The following is a 21,469-nucleotide window of genomic DNA, read 5'->3' as shown; positions in this document are numbered from 1 at the left end:
TTTCAGCTCATGAGACATACTTCAATCTTTCCTTGTCTAAAACATTGAATCATTCAATAAATAAGTCACTGGCACTTTTTCCCCTGTGGCCTCAGTGTTGATCCATTTCCTCTAACCAACCAGAGTTTTCACATGGCATATTTGTTCTTTTGTTGACAAAGGTTTGCAAGTGAACCTCCCTTGGAGAGACTGTATATGTGAACCACTCTGAAGGGCTTATGGGAAGCTATATTGGGACTGCTTTCTTTAGCAACATCAGTGTATGATCGGGAGAAAAAGGGGAAAAAATAAAAAAGCAAAAGGCACACTTTTGTTTGGATTCAAATGTCATCTTTGCCTGTGCCACATTTATTTTTATTTTCTCTCTGACAAGGAATGCTAACTTTCCAGGAAAACTCAACTTCTCTAAAACAACAGCCAACACAAACAATTTTTTTAAGGTGTGATTTTCCTTGAGGCTGTGATTTTATCATTTGAAGTGAATGGTGGGTTGAAAAAAAAAAGTCTTGGGAGTACACATTTCCTTTACTAAGACATCAGCTTGAATCATGCTTTGGATATTGTGGCTATAGTTTTCCAGGCCTTTGCTTCTCAGGAGACCCTGATGTGAGACAAAATGGAAAACTCAATCCACATTCTCTTTGGATCAAATCTCTAGGGGACCTAGGGAAGGTGAGAGAATTTCTGCTTACTGATGACATATTCTAGACAGATATTGTCCCTGAACATATTTGCATTGGCACCTTTTTATACTGGGGCAATGTGGATTTTATGAAATGAAAGCAGTTTTCCCTTTTCTAAAAGGGAGAGATATCTCTTTCGGGTAGGACATTCTCAAATCAATTATTTTTTAACTCAATGTCGTCAGCTGTACCCTACATGTAGTGGAATTCCCTGATTTTTGTCCATGTCCCTTCCATATTGTAGATAAAAATATTTTTATTTTTTTCACTTCATTTTAAGCATAAATAAATTACTCTATTCTCTCTGTGTGTTAATAGAAATCTTATTCTCTTTGGAGCATTTCCTTTGTGGTTTGAGCTTGAATGGATATCTTCTGCTTATAATATTTGCATTTTTTCTTATAATTTACACATAAACAATTGACAGGTAAAGCCATTTATGTTCTCCATATATTATGACAGAAGAGAAAACTCATTTATAGGTGATGTTTGCATTTTAACCCACTCTTACTGTTTCTTTCATAATCATAAAATGCATCAATGATGGTTATTTAGAAAATCAGTAGAGTATGAGAGATGGAGAATACCCCAAGAATAGAATTACAGTAACATTTATGATCATGTGACACCTTGAATTTCACCCAATACTTCAGTTTTACTTACTCCCTGAACTTTCACTATTAATGATATTCAGGCTGAAAAAAAAAAAAAGGTTGAAATGCCAACATCATATTGGAAGACAAATTTACATTTCATTCCCAACACTGTAATTTAATAAAAGTTTTATGGTGTTATGGGTACTTAATTATGCTCAAAGCAGGGCTGGAATTTAACAATGCTCCACATACAGAGGAGTCGGTGGTGCTTTATTTGAAAAAGTTCCTTTGAAAGAGCATTGTACTTTACGATACACCACATACGCTGCATTTAAAAGACACTTTGGGAAATGATGAATTGCTTAAATTGTAGCTCATTTCGGTTACAGAAAATAAATCCTCATAATTCACTTAAGGTGATTTAAAATACTAGGTTACTAGATTATCAGGCTTTGAAATATTCATTCCTCTCAGAATCGCAGCTACGTTAATGTTACTGTGTATGTAATGTATACATTTTAAGTCCAGACATGAGTTTTTTGACTTTTTTTCTAAGTAAGCATTATTAATTCTCCAGGGCACCCTTGGAGATAGTTTTTATCACCCCCTTCCCTCTTCTCTTATCTCATCAGAATCCTGTTGATTAGATCTTTTTAAAGCTCATTGAGAATCATGTTATCCTCCTCTGTTTAAAATTGTTCAAAACCTCCTTTCCCAGTGTTGACTGAATCTAGTCTAAACTGTCATTTACAATTCTGCAGTCTGGCTTCTACCTACTTTCATTTACATACCTTACATCCCAGCCAAACTCCAGTCCTTCGAACAGGACCCTTTCTCACTCCCTTTGCTTCATGCTGTTCCCTCTGGTAGAATTCTCCCTCTCCTCCCATTTCCACCTGGTGATTTTTTCATCTTTCAAGACTTGGTCCATATGCTACCTCTTTCCCAGACAGTTTTTTTTTTCCAGCATTGGCTTCCTTTTCCATATACTTTATTTTCCTTTACATTTAGACTTACAAGATGTGTTTTTTTTTTCCTTATACACATGACATCTCCCTAGTAACTTCCACAAAGATTCTACATCTCACTCATCCCCTGATGCTCTTGTACAGTATCTTGTACATAGTAGCTACTTAAGTCAATGCTTGTAGAATGAATAGATTCACTTTTGGATGAGGTGTTTGTATGTGTTAGGAGTGACTGAATGGTCACACCCCTCTTCCTCCAAATACATTTTACGTAATGTCTCAGTTTCAACTGGTTATAACCTCAAAAATATCAGCTGTAAACTTCCACCCATGTCTATCCATGAACTCATCCACCATTAGGAATTCCTAATTGGTTGGAAGTATCAATTTCTCCATCCACTTTAAACAACAGGACTTTTAACTTTTATGCTAACCACCTCCTCATTGAGTAGGGTTGTATGAGCAACACAGGTTTCCCCAAGTATAGCACTTTATTTGGAGAGTCAGTGTTGTTGTTGTTTGTTGTTGTTGTTAATTAACTAACTTTATTTTTAAGAGCAATTTCAGGTTCACCACAAAATTGAGTATACAGCAGAGTGAGAGCCCATAAACTCCCCACATATACATAGTCTCCTTTGCTGTCAACTTCCCACAGCAGAGGAGTGCATGTGTTAAAACTCCACGAACCTGGATTGACCTATTACCACACAAAGTCTGTAAGTCACATTAGAGTTCACTCTTGGTGTTAGACATTCTACGGGTCTTGGCAAATGTGTAATGACATTTATCCACCATAATATCATCATGCAGAATAGTTTCACTGCCTGAAAATCCTCTGTGCCCTGCCTATTCATCCTTCTCTCTCCAATCCCTGACAATTACTGATCTTTTTACTGTCTCCATAGTTTGGCCTCTTCCAGAATGTAGTGCGAAGCTTTTCCAGATTCTTTCTGGAATGCATTCTTTCACTTAGCCGTTTAACATTCTTCTATGTCTTTCCATGGCCTGATAGCTTCTTTCTTTTTAGTACTGAATAAGATTCCATTGTCTGGATGAACCACCATTTATTCACTTACCGACTGAAGAACATCTTGGTTGCTTCCAAGTTTTGGCAATGATACCTAAAGCTCATGTAAACATTCATTTCAGGTTTTTGTGTGGACATAGCTTTTGTTTCATTGGGGTAAATATGAAGGAGTGTGAATGTCAGGTTGTGATGGTATGGTGAATACATGTTCAGTTTTGCAAGAAACTGATAAACTGTCTTCCAAAGTGGCTGTACCATTTTACATTCACACCAGCCATGAATTAGATTTCCTATTGTTCCATATTCTCACCAGCATTTGGTAGTGTCACAGTTTTAGATTTTGGCCATTCTAAGGTATGCAGTAGTGTCTCAATGTTTTAATTTTCAGTTCTCTAATGACATATGCTGTTGAACATTTTTTCATATACTTACTTGCCACCTGTATATATTCTTGGAGAGGTGTCTGTTTAGGTCCTTCCCCATTTTTTAAAAATAAAGTGGTTTACTTTCTTATTTTTGAGTTTTAGGAGTTCTTTGGATACTTTGCATAATAGTCTTTTATCAGGTGTGTCATTTGCACATACTTCTTCCCAGTCTGTAACTTGTCTAATCATTCTCTTGACATTGCCTTTCATAGAGTATGTCTTTAATTTTAATAAAGTCCTGTTTATTGATTATTTTTTTCATGGATCACGCCTTTGGTGTTGTATGTGAAAAGTCACATCCATACCTAAGTACTTCTAGGTTTATACTATGTAAGCCTAGGAGTTTTATAGTTTTATGTTTTCCCATTAGCTCTATGATCATTTTGGTTTAACTTTGAAGGGAGTAAGATCCAGGTCTAGGTTCTTTTACTGCATGTGAGGTACAGTTTTTCTAGTACCATTTGTTGAAAAGATTGTCTTTGCTCCATTGTTAAAAATTAATTAGCTATTTTATATGAGTCTATTTCTGGGTTTTCTATTCAGTTCCACTGATCTGTTTGTCAGTTCTTTCACCAATGCCACAGTGCTCTGATTACTTTAACTTAGAGATAATATTTTGGTTGGAATTCCATTGATTCTCTAGAACAATTTGGGAAGAAATGACATCTTGACAGCATTGAGTCTTCCTAACCATGAACATTGAATATCTCCTCATTCATTTAGGTCTTCTCTGATATATTTTAATTAGAACTTTGTAATTTTTCTCATATAGCTCTTATACATATTTTGTTAGATTTATACTTAAATATTTAACTTTTGGGGGTGATAACGTAAATGGTATTGTGTTTTTAATTGCAAATTTCAGTTATTATTTGCTGGTATTTAGTAAAATGATGGACTTCTGTATATTAATCTTATATTCTGCAACCTAGCTATAATCATTTATTGGTCCTAGGGATTTTTTTGTTGATTCATTTGTATTTTCTGCATAGATGATCATGTCATCAGTGAACAAAGTTTTATTTCTTCCTTTCCAAACTATAGAACTTTTTTGTTCTTGTCTTACTGAATTATCTAAGACTTCTAGTATGACGTTCCAAAGGAATGGTCAGAAGGGATGTTCTTGCTTTGTTCCTGATCTTAGTGGGGATGCTTCAAGTTTCTCACCATTATTATGATATTAGTTGTAGGGTTTTTGTAGATATTCTTTGTCAAGTAGAAGAAATTCTCCTTTATTCCTAGTTTGCTGATTTTATGATGAATGAATGTTGGATTTTGTCAAATGCTTTATCTGCATTTATTGATACGATCATGTGATTTTTTTTTTCTTTAATCCATCAGTGTGAGAGATTAAACTAATGGGGTTTTGAATATTGAACCATCCTTGCATACCTGGATGAATCCCATTTCATGTGGTATACTATTCTTTTTATATATTGTGTATTCATTTTGCCAATATTTTGTTGAGTATTTTTGCATCTATGCTCATGAGCAATATCGGACTGTACTTTTCTTTTTCATAACATCTTTGTCTGATATTTGTATTGGGGTAATATTGGCCTCATAGAGTAAGTGAGGAAGTACTTACTCTGCTTACATTTTCTGTAAAAGATTGTGGAGAATTAGTATAATGTCTTTCATAAATGTTTTAATGAATTCAACAGTGAATCTATTAGGGCCTGGAGTTTTCTGTTGGAAGGCTGTTAATTATGGACTCAGTTTCTGTAACATAGATCTATTCAGACTGTATATTTTTCATGTGTGTCTGAGTTTTGGTAGATTGTGCCTGTCAAGGGATTGGTTCATTTCATATAGGTTATCATATTTGGGAGCATATTGTTATTCATATTATTGCTTTATTTATCTTTTCAATGTCCATAGGATCTGTAATGATATCCCCTTTCATTTCTAATTTTAGTAGTTTGGGTCTTCTCTCTTATTTTCTTAGCTAGCATGGCTAGAGACTTACTGACATTACTGATTTTTTAAAAAAACAGGCTTTTGGTTTAGTCGATTTTCTCTACTGATTTCCTATTTTCAGTATTTATTTAAGCTCTAATTTTATTTATTTATTTATTTCTGTTTACTTATAATTTTATTTGCTCTTCTTTTTATAGTTTCCTAAGGAAGCTTAGATTATTGGTTTTAGATCTTTCTTCTTTTCTAATATATACATTCAGTGTTACAAATTTTAGTTTAAACATTTTTTGTTGCCCTTGGAAATTTTGATAAGTTGCATTTTCATTTTCATGTAATTCAAAATCAAGTTGACCCTGGAACAACACAGGTTTGAACTGCATAGGTCCACTTATATGTGGATATTTTGTTTTTTTGACAGATACAGTACAATATTGCAAATGTGTTTTTTCTTATGATTTTCTTAATAACACTTTATTTTCTCTAGCTTACTTTATTGTAAGAATACAGATTATAATAGATATAATGCAGAAAGTATGTGTTAAACAACTGTTTATGTTATGTTACATTACATTATGTTATGATGTTATGTTATGATGTTATGTTTGTTATGTTATGTTGTGTTATGTTATGTTATGTTATGTTATGTTATGTTATGTTATGTTAGGCTTCCAGTTAACAGTTGGCTATTAGTAGTTAAGTTTTCAAGGTATCAAAACTTATATAATGATTTTCAACTGGGTGAGGAGCCAGTGCCCCTAACTGTGTGGTGTCCAAGGATCACCGTAGTTTTCAATTTCTCTTAATATTTTTTCTTTGACCCAGGTGTTATTTAGAAGTGTCTTATTTAATATCCATGTATTTTGGGATTTTCCAGATATCTTTCTGTTCTGATTTCAAGTTTAATTCCATTTTGGTATGGGGAAAGTCATTGTATGTTTTCTCTTCTTTTAAATTTGTTAGCTGGTGACCCAGTATGTGGTCTTTGTGAATGTTCCATGTGAGCTTGAGAGCAAGGTGTAATCTGCTCCTGTTAAGTGAAGTAGTCTATAGATGTCCATTATATATAGTTGATTGATAGTGCTGTTGAGTTGAACTATATCCCTGCTGATTTTTTGCCTGCTAGATCTGTCCATTTCTGAAGGATGTTAAACCTCCAACTATAATAGTGGATTAATCTCCTTGCAGCTCTAACCAGTTTTTGTCATGTATTTTGATGCTCTCTTGCTCTACACTTCACATGTTGATCCTTTTATTAGTATGTAATACCCTTCTTTATCCCTGGCAACTTCCTTGCTCTGAGGTTTCTTCTCTTCCTCTGTCTGAAATTCATATTATTATCGGGAATTCGTTGTGATTAGCATATTAACATGGTATATCTTTCCACAATTTATTTTTAATATGCATATTGTAAAAACCATATAGTTGGCTTTTATTTTTTGATTCACTCTGACCATTTCTGTCTTTTAATTTGTGTATTTAGACCAATTACTTTTAAGGTAACGATTACTATAGTCGATTAATATATATTCTATTTGTTATTTTCTATTTGTTGCTGTTGTTCTTTATTTCTATTATTGTCTTCAACATTTTTCTGCATTTTGTGGTTTTAATTGAACATTTGTATAGTTTCCTTTCCTTTCCTTTCTTACCATATTAATTGTGACTTTCTTTTCACATTATTTTTTTAGTGGTTGCCCTAGAGTTTGCAGTATACATTTACAAAATCCAAGTCCACTTTCAATTAACTCCATGTCCTTTTATGAGTATTGTGAGAACGTTAAAAATACAGATTTCTAATTCCTTCATCCAGTTCCTTATGTCACTGTTGTCATTCATTTACTTATACATAAGCTTACATAAGGAACAAAATACATACATATGTATATATATATATATATATATATATATGTATATATACATAAGGAACAAACTACATACATATATACATAAAAGTATACATAAGTACATTTTTGCTATTATTATTTTGAAAAAGCTTTTATTGATCAATTTAGAATAAGGATATTAAATTTTTACTTTATTTTCATTTATTCATTCTTTAATTCTTTTCTTCTTATGTAGATCCATGTGTCTAACCTATATCTTTTTGTTTCTCTCTGAAACATTTGTTTCTCTCTTTTAACATTTCTTACAAGGCAGGTCTACTGGTGGCAAATTCTCTCACTTTTTGTTTGACAAAGTTTTTAGTTCTCCTTCATATTTGAAGGATAATTTTGCGGATTATGAAATTCTATATTGTTTTTTGTTTCTTCTCAAACATCAAGTATTTCACTCTAATTCATCCTTTAATGGTTTCTGTGGGGATGTTGGATGAAATCCTTATTGCTCCTGTATAGGTAGAGTGTTTTTTTTTCCTTTCCTCTATCCTCTTTTAAGATCTTTTCTTTATCTTTGATTTTCTGAAGTTTGAACATTATATGTCTAAGTGCAGTTTTTTGGACATTTATTCTGTTTGGTATTTTCTGAGTTTCTTGAATCTGTGGTTTGGTATGTGACATTAATTTGGGGAAATTCTTAATTATTGTTTCTTCAAGTATTTCTTCTTTTCTCTTTTTTTCTGTTATTCCCGTTACACGTATGTTATGCCTTTTTAATTGTCCCCCAGTTCTTAGATATTCTTTTATTTATTTATCATTTTTCCTAGTCTTTTATCTTTGTGCTTTTTAATCTTCAAGTTTCAATTGTCATATTCTCAAGTTTAGAAATTCTTTCCTCAGTTGGGCCCAGTGTGCTAATGAGCTAGTCAATAGCATTCTTCATTTATGTTAGTGTTTTTGATTTCTAACATTGCATTCTAATTCTCTTAGAATGCCCACCTTTTTGCATACCTGATTCATGTATTTTTGCATATTGTCTATGTTTTCCATGAAAAATTTTAGCATGTAAGTCATAATTTTAAAAAGTTGTGGTTTAATAATTCTAACATTGTTGCCATGTCTAACTCTGGTTCTGATGTCTATTTAATCTCTTGAATATCTTCTAACCTTTTAGTATGTCTTTTTTTTTTTTTAAAGGGAGACGTAATGTACTGGATAAAAGGGACTGTGGTAAATAGATCTTTACTAGTGTTTTAGTAGAATTTTAGGGGAGAGGGAGTGTTCTATGGTTCTGTGATTAGGTCTTTGTAAACTCAGGCTGTGAATTTCACCAGTGCTTCTCAGGTTTCCCATCTTAGGTGGAACAGGATGGCTAGAGAGAGCTGGAGGTGTGTATTTCCTTCTGTTCACATGGAAGCCTGTGAGGGCTGGAGTTGGGTATTTCTCTTTCCCTACATGGGAGGCTAGAGGAGACTAAAATTGGTTTGTTTCCCTTCCCACAGATAAATTAGGCTCTGATAGACCCCTGCCAGGTTAAGCTTTGGTAAAATACTTTCTCTTGAGGTCAGGCCTTGTTAAGAAGTACAGAATGCCCTGCAATATTTCAAAATGGTTCCTTTTATTTTCCCTTGGTAGAAGCCAAAGACATTTTTCTCCTATATTCACTGTGAGAACTGATAGAGCTCCTAGAGATAAACCTCACAAAGGTGTGTGAATTTCTTTATGATTGAGTGCCCTGAAATTTTCAACTCTGAGACTTATCCACACTGAGCCTCCAGGAATTTGTTGATTGCAGTCAGATATTCTAATCCTGGCACTGGTTCCTATGGAAATTTCTTATTGTGGGTTTCTGGTCTGGTAAGTTGTGATTCTCTGTATCTGCTTGTCTGTTTTTCTAATTTTTGAGGACAGTGGTTTGACCTTTGACCTCACTCTCTGATATATGTAAGAAGAGATGTGATCTTTCTTTCAGTTTGTTCAGATTTTTATTTGATGTTAGAATAGAGTGGTTACTTTTAAAGAACTTACATACCAGAAAGGAAACTGGAAGTTGAAAATCAATTTTTAATTTTTGTTGAGGCTATCATTGATTGAGATATGACTTCTATTTGTGCTCTTAAAATGAGAGAAATATTTTGTTGAAAGTATTGTATTTTCAGAATTTCATAGAACTTCTTAGCTATCACAAGTAATTTTAATAACAGGTTAATGAATAATAATCACAATAAATATAATAAATAGAAGAATTTAGTTGATACTAGTCATTTGAGATTTTTATTTGAGTCATATGGACAGTTTCTAAAAAATATGGAGAACCATGACCTTGACATACAGCTATAGATGAATTACGGGATGTAAGCTATTTGAGAGTAAAGAGTTGGATATGTGATAGGTATTCTATAAATACTTATTGACTGATCAACTGATTGACTGATAAATGCCTATGTTAAATGTCACTTATCCAGTGGTACAGTACATAATTTTTTTCTATAAACTCTAGTAATTAAAATGTGTTATGGGGCCCCTGGGTGGCTCAGTCCAAATTTTGATTTCAGCTTGGGTCATGATTTCACAGTTGTAAAATCAAACTCCACATCTGGCTCTGCACTGACAGTACAGAACCTGTTTGGATTCTCTCTCTTCCTCTCTTTCTGCCCCTCCCCTGCTGGTGCTCGCTCTCTCTCTAGCACGCTGTCTCTCAAAATAAATAAACATTAAAAATATGTTAAAAGAAGCACAGCTCTAAATAGCTATTAGTATTACGTGTATTCTTTCCCTTAGAAGGTACAAAATTTTGCCTTTTACCTTCTAGACCATTTAAGACTATGTAGTCCTACACTTTTCAAACTGGGCTGAGGTAACTGTGTGAACTTCAGCAAATTTATTTGGGAACTATGAGATATCATAAATATTTAAAGGAAAGCCAGTAATGTCTGCTTAAACTACTACTATTAAGCTGTTTGGGCCTAACTACTGAATAACTGAAACTGTTACATAATTCTCTTGTCCTAGGGGCACCATAAAATTATTATCAAGACACTAAGGGTACCATAAACTAAGAATTTTTGGGGACCTCTGCTATAATCTATCATCAGAATACAAGTATATGGCATATCAGTCAGGAAAGTCAAGACTGGAATTTGCTTATCATAATTAAAACATATAAAATGCTGTGGGAATAAATATATGGACCTCACCTTAGTAGAATAATAATGGATAATTTAGGAGTATAGGTAGTAATTCATCAGATGCTGACTTCAGAAACTTTATGTCAGCTCTTTAGAATTAGTAATACATTGGTCAATAGAGATAATATTGAACAAGGACTATTATGTTGCCACCCACCCATACAAATATATTTGTCTCTTTATACAGTTATTGCCAATTACAATAATACTGGATTATATTTAACAATTTTACTGCCAGATGAGGCAGAAAATGAAAGGTCATGCTTTGTGGTGGGCTATATAAACAGTGTCCATACATACAAATACACAAACATAAATATATCATGCTCTGAGGAAGTTGATAACTAAAAGCAAACACTGGCTACACATGGAATTTGATAATCGTTGAATGCTGGTTGAAGGTAGTGAATGCTTTGTGTCTTTGTTGTTGTTGTTTATTTTTTTTCACAAAGAACATAAATTTGATATACAAATTCATGAATGACTGATGCATATTATGTTTATCAGATTTCTAAAAGTATTCAAAGAAATCTTACATACTAAAATTTTTATCATATGCACATTGGTCCTTGTTTTAACTTAGAATTATTTTATGACCCTTTCCTGGGAATAAATGTATCAACCAATGTTGCCCAAAAGAAAAATAAGTCCACATAGAAATATAATGTCTGATAGAAATATCAATATGGGCTACATATATAATTTAAAATTGTATAGTACCCACACTTTAAAAAAGGATAAAAAGAAATACATGAGATCAATTTTAGTAATATATTGCATTAAACTTATATATTAATATATTAATATTATTGCATTAAAATATTGCAAGTAATATATTGCAAGTAAAATATTGTAAGTAATATATTGCATTAAAATAATATATCTAAAACATTATAATTTAACATGTAATCAACATAAAAATTATTAATAAAGTATTTTATATCTTAGTTTTCATACTGAGTCTCTGAAATTCAGTGTGTCTTTTTTTACATTCAGTACCCATCATTTTGGACTAGCTGCATTTTGAAAGCTTAATGGCTACCATATTGGACAGCATAGGTATGAAATATCTAATAGAATCACTTGTCACTGCTTGTTAATAATTCAGTTTCTGGACCTACCTCACAGTTTTTTGGGTTTTTTAAAAATTTTCTTTAATGTTTATTTTATTTTTGAGAGAGACTGCAACCAGGGAAGGAGCAGAGAGGGAGGGAGACACAGGATCCGAAGCAGGCTCTGGGCTTCAAGCTGTCAGCACAGAGCCCAACACAGTGCTCAAACTCACAAACTGCGAGATCATGACCTGAGCTAAAGTCAGACACTTAACTGAGTCACCCAGACACCCCTAGACCTAACTCACGGTTATTGAATCAGAATCTCTTAGGGAGAACCTCGTGATCTAAAATTCTAAATTTTCCCAGCAGATTCATTTACATTTTAACATATTTGAACCATTTTACTTCTTTTTAAAGCAAAATTTTTAATGTTTGTTTATTTATTTATTTATTTATTTATTTATTTATTTATTTTGAGAGAGACAAAGAGCTCAAGCAGGGGAGGGGCAGAGACAGAGGGAGAGAGAAACAATCCCAAGCATGCTCCGTGCTGCCAGCGCAGAGCCAAATGCGGGCTCACACTCAAAAACGGTGAGATCATAACCTGATCTGAAACCAAGAGTCAGAAGCTTAACCAACTGAACTACCCAGGCGCCCCGAGAACCATTTTACTTCTAAGAGTGGTAAATTATCAATCCCTTTCCATGTTCTCTTACATGCTGAGACCCCTCCCCCGTCACACACACACATTTGTGTTAATCTCCTGGGAGAGAGAGTAAATACTCTTTCTTTCTTCTCCCCCTTCCCAAACATGTGGAGGCAAAAAAGAAAAAAAAAAAAGTGTGTTGACCACAGTGATAAGAAAAGGCAAGTCATGTAACAATAACAAACATATCTTAGGTCAACCTGAATTTTGAGTAGTTTGTGAATCCATTTTGTATTTTCAAAATTTAAATCCATATACTTTTAAATATAAGAATACACAACAGTCATTAGACGACTTCATTGGGAATGCTTCCATATTTTAACTACAGAGAACTCAGAGAGAATAGGCATTATAGAACGGTGGTATCTTAGAACCTGGGGTTTGATATGAGATCCATATTCAAGGGCCAGTTGTATGGTATGTCCTTGGACAGTATGGTTAGTAATTCTGTGCCTAGATGTTCCCATCTGTGAAGTAGGAATGGTGAGAGTTCTAACACCAGACATATGATTGTAGCAGTTGAATGGGAAAAAATGAAGACGTGCACAGTGTTTAATGTGGCATGGTTCTTATATGGTTAGTGTGTCATCCTTTTTTTATTTTTTTGATGCCATATGGTGAGAAAATAAACCCTAATCCTCTTTATACATGTAGTTATTGTTGGAAATGTATCGGTTGGTAGAAAGCATTCATTTGTTTTCTCGAAAGAGTTCAAATTCCCAGAATGTCTGCTAGCAAGAGCAGCATCTTGGCCGTGCTCAGCTGCTACTACTCCTGAAGTTGGGCCATTCTGTTCTAGTCAGTTGGCGGCTACCTAATGGGATTTACAATGGACACAGATAATTTAACAGGCACAATTTATTATACCCCTTTTTTTAGAGTTAAAGCATTTTCAGTCAATTTTATGCTTAAGGGTTGATGAAACATTACTCAATACTTCCTAGATGGGTTTGGGACACTCAGAGAAATGGTAAGGATGGTCATAATATTTTTTCTCGCAGGGATAATTGATTATCACATCCCCAGGAGTGACAAATGGTAATGAAAGTAAAAGAAGTGAGTAAAAATATTAATGTCTCCAAAGAATCACTCAGTCACTTTTCTAGAGGCAGGTGACTTTTTACACAGTTTCTATTGGTGAAGCAAATACAAACTGAATTCTTGTGTTAAATGTGTTTACTTTTGCACCAAAAACAGTAATACCGACAGTGTGTTTCAATTAAAAGGAACCCTGGAGCAAAAATGTGTTCCAGTCAGGGGTAGAAGCAGAGTGTATCATTATCTCGTAGGCACAGCAGTCAAGATAATGAACAGCTAAGAAGACTGGACAATGGAAGGTGAAGTATGACTTGTCATGAAACTGTCAATAGACTCTGAGCTCACTTTCTATTAGTAGGTGCCGTGAAATTGCAGACATGTGCTGAGCAGCTCAAGAAAAAACTAAAGTAAAAGCGACCCGATAGTACTTAATAATTTTAAGCCCGATTTAATATTTTGCCATTGTTATCAAAAGCCTTAAATCAATGATTTCAATGTTTAATTCCTCTTATTCTGAATTGATGGCCTGTGTTTATCCTCTATTGCCTTGACCTTGAGACAGAAACTCCTCAGGTACTTTTCCTTTGAGGGGATTTTTTTTTTTTTTTGGTTGTGCTTCTTTATTATATAGTGTAAGATTTGAATAAGGGTTGGAATTCTGTCCCTGCTAAGGGGCAATAGGATATTTTATAAATTATAGGAGAGATGGGCTGAAGATGTATTAGGTTTCTATAAAAATGGGTTCCTGCTGAACTGAGTCCAAGCGTAAACATCCTCAGTGAATAAAGCTGGATAGCAGATAGGTCAAAATAATCTTAGAAGAGAATCAAGTTGGATGTCAAATGAAAAAAATCACTAATACTATAAATCCAAGAACATACATCGAAAAACAATTCATGTTTGGTGACAGAGGGATCAAGAAATTTAAAGTATAACTATATCTTATTCATTAATTCTTTCATTTGACACATATTTGGATACCCACTTCATGCTGGGTGTTGCTCTAGGTCCTGGGGACAGGTAAATGATAAGCAAGGCCTCTGCATGCATGTAGGGAGACAGATAAGAGACGGATAAACAAATGGACACAATAATTTCACATAGCGATAAGGGAGATGGGGAAGATGGAACAGAGAGACGGGGAGAGTGCCGGGGGTCCAGGGCAACTGCTCAATGACATCCTTGCTGAACAGAATATTTTCATCACAGGGGAAGAGGAAGCTAGAAGAAGGGAGAAGATGCAAAAAGAAGTTACAATCTTCCTAGCTTTCTCCTTAATGCTTAAATTCAAACTTCTTCCCCTAAAAAGAGTCAGAACCCCTCCTGGGCATAGATGCTGACATCTTTTGTAGGAGGTCTAGTGGTTTCCTCCCCAGATCTGCCTGAAGTGTACAATCGGTGGACACGTTGTACCTTTCTGTAAAGTGTCCCTGGGTTCTTTCATTCCTTTTGGTTCCTATGTAAGAATCTCTCTGCCCTCATATTAGAGAGCCTGCTGTCTGTACTAGAGCCACGTGTCAACACTGCTGAGACAAAACCTTGTCCCTTACAGATTCTTTGTACACCAAATAAATGTCCAGTGCCAGGCACAGGGTAGACACACTATAAATATTTTCTGTGTGAAACAAAGAATGGAAAGAAAGTCTCAAAAAGTCAAGCTGTTAAGTCATGTTTTCATGAATAGTTCCTGAATATACTGGCAGGATTTACCATGATGAAGGTCTAGAACGGATTTCAAGAAAATTAGCAAGTGTGTTTTAAAATTCCTAAGTCTTGGGGCACCTGGGTGGCTCAGTTGGTTAAGCGTTCGACTTTGGCTCAGGTCATGATCTCGCAGTTTGTGAGTCCGAGCCCCGCATTGGGCTCTGTGCTGACAGCTTAGAGCCTGGAGTCTGCTTCGGATTCTGTGTCTCCCTCTCTCCCTGCCCCTTCCTCACTCCTGCTCTCTCTCTTTCTCTATCAAAAATAAAGTGAACATTAAAAAAAAATTAAAGTTTCTGGGTCTCAACCTTGGAGACTCATTCGGAAGATGTCATGATATCTGTGCCTATGATATTTTTGTTTTACTTTCTCCAGTTGAATTTTAGCAGTAAGTTGTTTCACTAGTACTATTAGACTAGGGAAGGAGGCAAGGAAGAAATGAAGATTTACTCTTTCCATGGCTTCCTTGACTTTTGTTGTCTGTTTACCCTAATTTACTAATTTGCCTTTTAGTGAGTGGTGTATCTAAATGTAGCCAAACAAGCAAGATTTTTCTTACTGTACTTAAGAATTTAGCAGATAATGTGAAGGTAAATTTTGTTGTTTAAATTAAAAATTCGGGAGCCAAATGGGGAAAGATGCGGGTCTTCTTTTGAAACATGGTACAAAATCTGCCCATCCATACCAGCTCGCCTGCCTACAATGAGATCAGTTCTCTTAATAGCCAGTAAGTTAGACACATTGAAGCATATTTAATAGTGTATATGTTCACACACTGAAAGATTTGGATAGTTAGGATTTCAGATTAGAATTCCACTTTTCCCCCCTATTAAATGCCAGCCAGGCTACTTGCATTACTGACTGTGGTTATGTTTGAATGTAAATGGGGGACATCTGGCGATATCAGGAGATCAAACGTTGGGAGTCTGCGTGATGACTCTCATCTGTTTGTCACCCAGCAGGTGTAATGGATGGCAGGCATGTGGGCTCTTTGCCCAAGTTAATGTACAGACCTAATATTTCGAGGGGAGAAGTTTTTAATTTGCAATTTTAGAGGATCACAGCTCAAGATAGATGTTTCGGGGTGGGGGCAGGTGGAGTAGATATTTTCCATAGCACCAATTTCTTGAGTAAAATCACCGCTTTCTAGCCTACAGGCATTTCCCTTGTCCCGTTTCAACAAACTTCCTCAGCCCAATTTGTTATTCAAAAATTTATGGAAAATGTATGTTAAAGTGAAAAGGGTACATTGTGCAGAAAAGGGAAGCAGCTTGTAAGCATATCATTATGCGTGAGCCATGGGGCCCACAGATGGCACTTCTACTCAGAAACGAGAGTAGTGCCAAAAGCTAAACTCTAAATACATTTAAATCACATATCTTTACTTAAAAATGGAGTATTTTGGAAGGAAAAGCAGATGATATTTAAGTACACAAGTGGTATTCTTTTGTTCCTCATATAATAGAGCCCTTTACAAAAGTCCTTGCCTTCTAAGTGTGCAGTAAGCCTTTGATGCCTCAAATTCCCCAGAGGATTTAGTTGCGGTGCATGGCTCAGTTCTTAATAGGATTAACCATTGAGGTAGTACCTTGCGAGGAGAACGACTCTTCAAGTATCCTTACAGTTATTGAAAATTAAAGGATTTGTTTTGATTACTATGTTCAATGCTAACAGCAAACCTTTGTTTTGCACATTAGAAATAGTAACAAAAAATTATCATGACATACGGACTTCTTATTTTAATTGAAAATAAATTTAGTTCTTAGACTGTGCCAATCTTTAATTAATTGGGGGAGGCTAACGCCAAGGGATAAAACATTTGTTTGCTACTTAATATAACTATTTGGGGGAAATCTATGTTTTTTAATGTAGTAATCATGCTGATTTCTTGTTTGGAGGGTGTTTCTATTTACACTTAATGGAAAAATTATATTTTCACGGGCAGAGTTCAGGTTGGTGATACTAACACGGTAAATAACCTGGTTTTTGTTTTGTTTTGTTTTGTTTTTTTGTTTGTTTGTTTCTTCTTTCTCAAGAGAGGCATTGATTCTACTACCACCTTATACAATGAGTATTTCACCTCTGAACTTGATTGTGAATATGCATCCTCAATTTTTATTGATGCCATTAGATCTGACAGCACTATGATTAAAACAAGCATTACTTGTATTTAAAATTACTTGTATTAAAAATTTAGCACATAACCTTTTATTTTAATATTCTAACAGCTTCACCTATTTAATGATTGTACTTTTAGGAAATCCAAAAGTACAATTGTTTCTGTATGACCTTTGGTATATGGGATCTTTAATTTTCAAAATATTGCAAACACATGTTATTTCCTTGTTTCTCTCCCTCCTTTTGCATTCTCTGATTCTGAAGTGCTGAATATGGAATAAATCTCTTCCAATTCTAATGACCTGTACTGAGTTGATGTGTACGTATATATGTGTGCACAAGTGTGCATATGTACACACCTCTGTATACGTACTGTTAGAGGAGGGGATAAATATGAACTATTTTTTAAAGAAATGCAATTTCCTTATTTTCAGCCAACCCCAAGTAAAAGATAGTGATGGCTGATAATGTGATGACAAATAGAAGTCCACTGGCAGTTATTCTTAATAGAAATATATAAATCAGTTATAAGTTTTAGTAAACTGATCATTTCAAACTGAGTGCTGATAAAGTGCTTCAAAAGTGTTTGTATGCCAGTGGGATGGATTGCTGTATTGATTCTTGCAAAACAAATTCCTACTTGTCTTTACTGTGAAAATTTATCATAGACCAGCACTGGTCATTGTCCATGTATTTGGCAACCAAATTCCTTATAAACCGAACACCCCAAGATTTTTCCTTTGGTTCCTTTTGTAGTTTTATAGCTTTTGGTGGAATGCTATGGCTATTTGTATTCTATGGTTATTCAGCATTCCAGACCATGCTCTCAACGGTGATGGCTGTTGATACAAAGTTTTAGGTGCTTGGCTCACTTGATCACTTGTTTATGTGTTACCTTGAGTAATCCTCCCTGAGTGGTGAAGGATGTAGGACCATGAGTGAGCAGGAAGAGGTTCCACTGTCCCCATAGCAGGGAGTGAGTAGGATGAATAACCAAGTAACCATTGGAGGGTATTGTGGGTGATAGTTGATATGAACAATTAAACAGTTTACTCATGAACAGAGATCAGATATGATAATTACTATATCACAAAACTGACTGAGTAGGTTGGAGCATCAGTTAAGAGATGGCTACCATATACCAAGGTCAGACTCTTCTTTATGATTTCAAAAGCATTCTTATTCCATGGGTTAGTTCTCCATCTCTCCATAACTAAAAAGAGATGATGATAATTTCACAAATCTCCTTATATGTTTCCATGCAAATCCAATGTCCCAGAATGTTTCAGTATAAATCAAATCTCAAGCAATGTCTTTCAGCAAGTTTTTATTTTTCCTTAATGAGTTAAAATTTTTCTCAAAAGGACCCGTGTACATTCCTCAAAGTAAAGGAAATAATCAGCAAGAGATTCACAGTTTCTGGTGAGATCTACAAGCTTCTGCTTACACCAATTTATCCTGAAAAACAGTCTATTGTATCCTAAAAGCTATTCAACAAATACAAACAGCCGTTATATGATATGGTACTCTTTCGCTTGTACTCTGGGCTTCCATATGAGTGCTATTATTTACTTTAGGCAAAGCAAATAAACCTCAACTATGAATTAATTATAATTAGTGACTGATTTAATATTTTCTTTTGCCTTCCTTTTTATATGTCTCCCTCTGAAACATGCTAGGCTGTAATACACAATTATTAGTTCAAGTTGAAGTGATTCTGTACAAAATTGGCCTCATATTTATTCATTCAGAAAATGAGCAGGGACAGAGTGCATATTTTATAAAACCCCAGTAATTTCTGTATCAGATAACCCTTAAGAAAAATAAGATTTGACCCTTTCAAAATTGCTTAATGAATTGGTATTACATGGAGTATCTTTTTCAATTTCTATATATTTTTTTTCCTTTTATTGAAACCTTCAAACATAAGCTTTGGACCACAGACCCTGCATTTGAATGTTGAAAATATGATTGTGTTTTGATTGGTGTAGTGCATCTCTATGATAGAAACCATTTATTTTGAGCAAAATTATGCCTGGATTTGACAGATTATTGTGGGAACCTCTGTGTGAGAGATACAATGTTTTAAATTAATTCAAATGTTATCCTAAAGAGTGAATACTCAAAGATTCCGTATAGTGAGAAAAGAAGACTTCTTTGGCCTGGAATGGCTTTGGTGGGTATAAAACATACCGTAAAAAGAGAGAGAAGTTATTTTAAATTTATTCTAAGCACACCTTGTTGTTACTATATGGCTGCTGATAATTTCTTTGTGATGTTGGTCAGAGCCACCAAAGATAATACTCTGCTAATTAATCCCTAACATATATTTGACAGTTCTGTAATCTATTTGTCACAACCACAGTGGGCCTTCAGATCCTTAGGGAGGCTTTGGGGACCTCCGGATGTTTTGAAATGTTTTCTCCTGGCTCCCTCCTAAGATCCAACTTAGCTAGCTTGGGGATATCAGTGAATTTCAAATAGCATTTGTGATGAGGCCGCTCTCTTGATCCACTATACAAATTTGCCATTAAAAGCAAATAAAATATGAGCTCCTCGTTGCTCTCCTGAAGCCTGAGGAACACATCCACAACCCCAGCAGTAGGTTTGGAACAGCAGATCAGCCTAATGCTCCCCTCGTGATAAAAGGAATGAGATGTACTGAACAACCATAACTTTATTAGAAAGATTTCTCTGCATAAAGCAGTGTTATATTTTAGATTAGTGGATTTAATAGCTTTGCGATTATGTAACTTTTCATGTCTTTCTGATACATGTTATTAGATGGCAAAATTTCAAGGGTTGGCATGCACCTTATACTTTAATGCACCTTCCTCAGCATGTGACATGGGTCCTTGAACAGAATTATTACCCTACTATAAGCATACAAACATGAATACAAAGACTTGTTTTCCTTATTAACCATTGTTATCAGTTAGAGAAGGGCCAACAGAAATATAATGCAAACCACATGTGTTCTTTGAAATTTGCTAGTAGGCACATTAAAAGTAGTCAAAAGAAGCTGGTGAACTCAATTTTCTTAATATATTTAATTAAACTCAATATATCAAATAGTATTTTTCAATGTGTACCCCAATATATAAATATTACTGGGATAGTTTACTTTTTTATATTAGATCTGTGAAATCACATACATATTTTACATTTACACATTGTTAGTGGCAGACTATCCACATTTTAAGTGCTCAATAGCCAATGGCCACATAGCTGGTGGCTACCCTATTGGACAGTATAAACCCAGGGGTTGATGTAGTTTCTGATATTTGGGAACCACTCAATTAAGTATTGGTCAAATAAATAAGTAAATGATACTAGCTGACTGGTTTTAGTATATCCAGATCAATCCATAATTTTCAGTGTTATAAAATTATCTTATTGTTGGTCTAAATGTCCCATTATCACATTTCCTAATTAAGGAATAGAGAGATCTTTTATTTGGACTTAGAATATTCCTTTTTTTGAATCAGGCTTCAGTTCCTAAGCAGTTACAAGAACAGTAGAAAAATCAGAGTGGCTTGAGCATGCTGTAAGTCATTCGGTCTAACTCATCATTTCATTTCCTGCTTTGTGGAATGGAACTCACATGCTCATATTTTTATGTCTCTGAAATCTTTATTTTTATTCATTAGAAAGAAGTCAGTTCATTCGCATTTACTAATCTCCCATTTCTCACACAGTACCATCACTCTCTTTATATCTAAGGGGAAGATTGTTAACATTTCTTTTAAGCCTATAAACTTAATTTCCATTAAGAGAACTGGTACTTTGAATGAAAATAACAACATCTTGCAATTTTTATTCCTATTGTCTGGTTTTTATAGGTTTGTCTATATCATTTCATTTTGTGGCACTTCCTATTGTATGGAATAGGGAGACTGATATTTGCTTAATTTTTCTGACTTGTATGTTTAATGATAGAAAAGTCCATCTAAAAGATGCAAAGTAAGACGTTCCTAAATTATTTCTCAGATGTCAGGAACATTTAGTTAATTTAAATAGCTCACTTTAAATTCTCAAATTTTTGATAAACATTAAATGAAAAGTTAAAATGATTTGATTGAATCAAAAGGAGACACAGATTAACTGCCTCAGTAATCTAGAAGGTGCATTTCTCGTGTAGGAAAGGGCTTGGCATAAAAAAAGATGGCTGGCATTGTCCTATTTATGCATAGTTTTGTCTATTCCAGG

General features: G+C 34.5%; 1 protein-coding gene and 1 long non-coding RNA gene across 10 annotated transcripts in view; one reads left to right on the top strand and one right to left on the bottom strand.

Moving 5' to 3' along the window:
- Nucleotides 1–21,469, top strand: part of TENM2 (teneurin transmembrane protein 2) — a 2,391,334-nt gene that overhangs the window by 1,219,192 nt on the left and 1,150,673 nt on the right. The window lies entirely within an intron of this gene.
- LOC109503243 overlaps nucleotides 1–21,469 on the bottom strand; it is a 94,404-nt gene that overhangs the window by 60,531 nt on the left and 12,404 nt on the right. The window lies entirely within an intron of this gene.

The sequence above is a fragment of the Felis catus genome, chromosome A1 (genome assembly GCF_018350175.1).
Source record: "Felis catus isolate Fca126 chromosome A1, F.catus_Fca126_mat1.0, whole genome shotgun sequence".
Taxonomy (NCBI): domain Eukaryota; kingdom Metazoa; phylum Chordata; class Mammalia; order Carnivora; family Felidae; genus Felis; species Felis catus.
The sequence above is the reverse complement of the archived record's forward strand: the minus strand, read 5'-3'. Positions and strand labels throughout refer to the sequence as shown.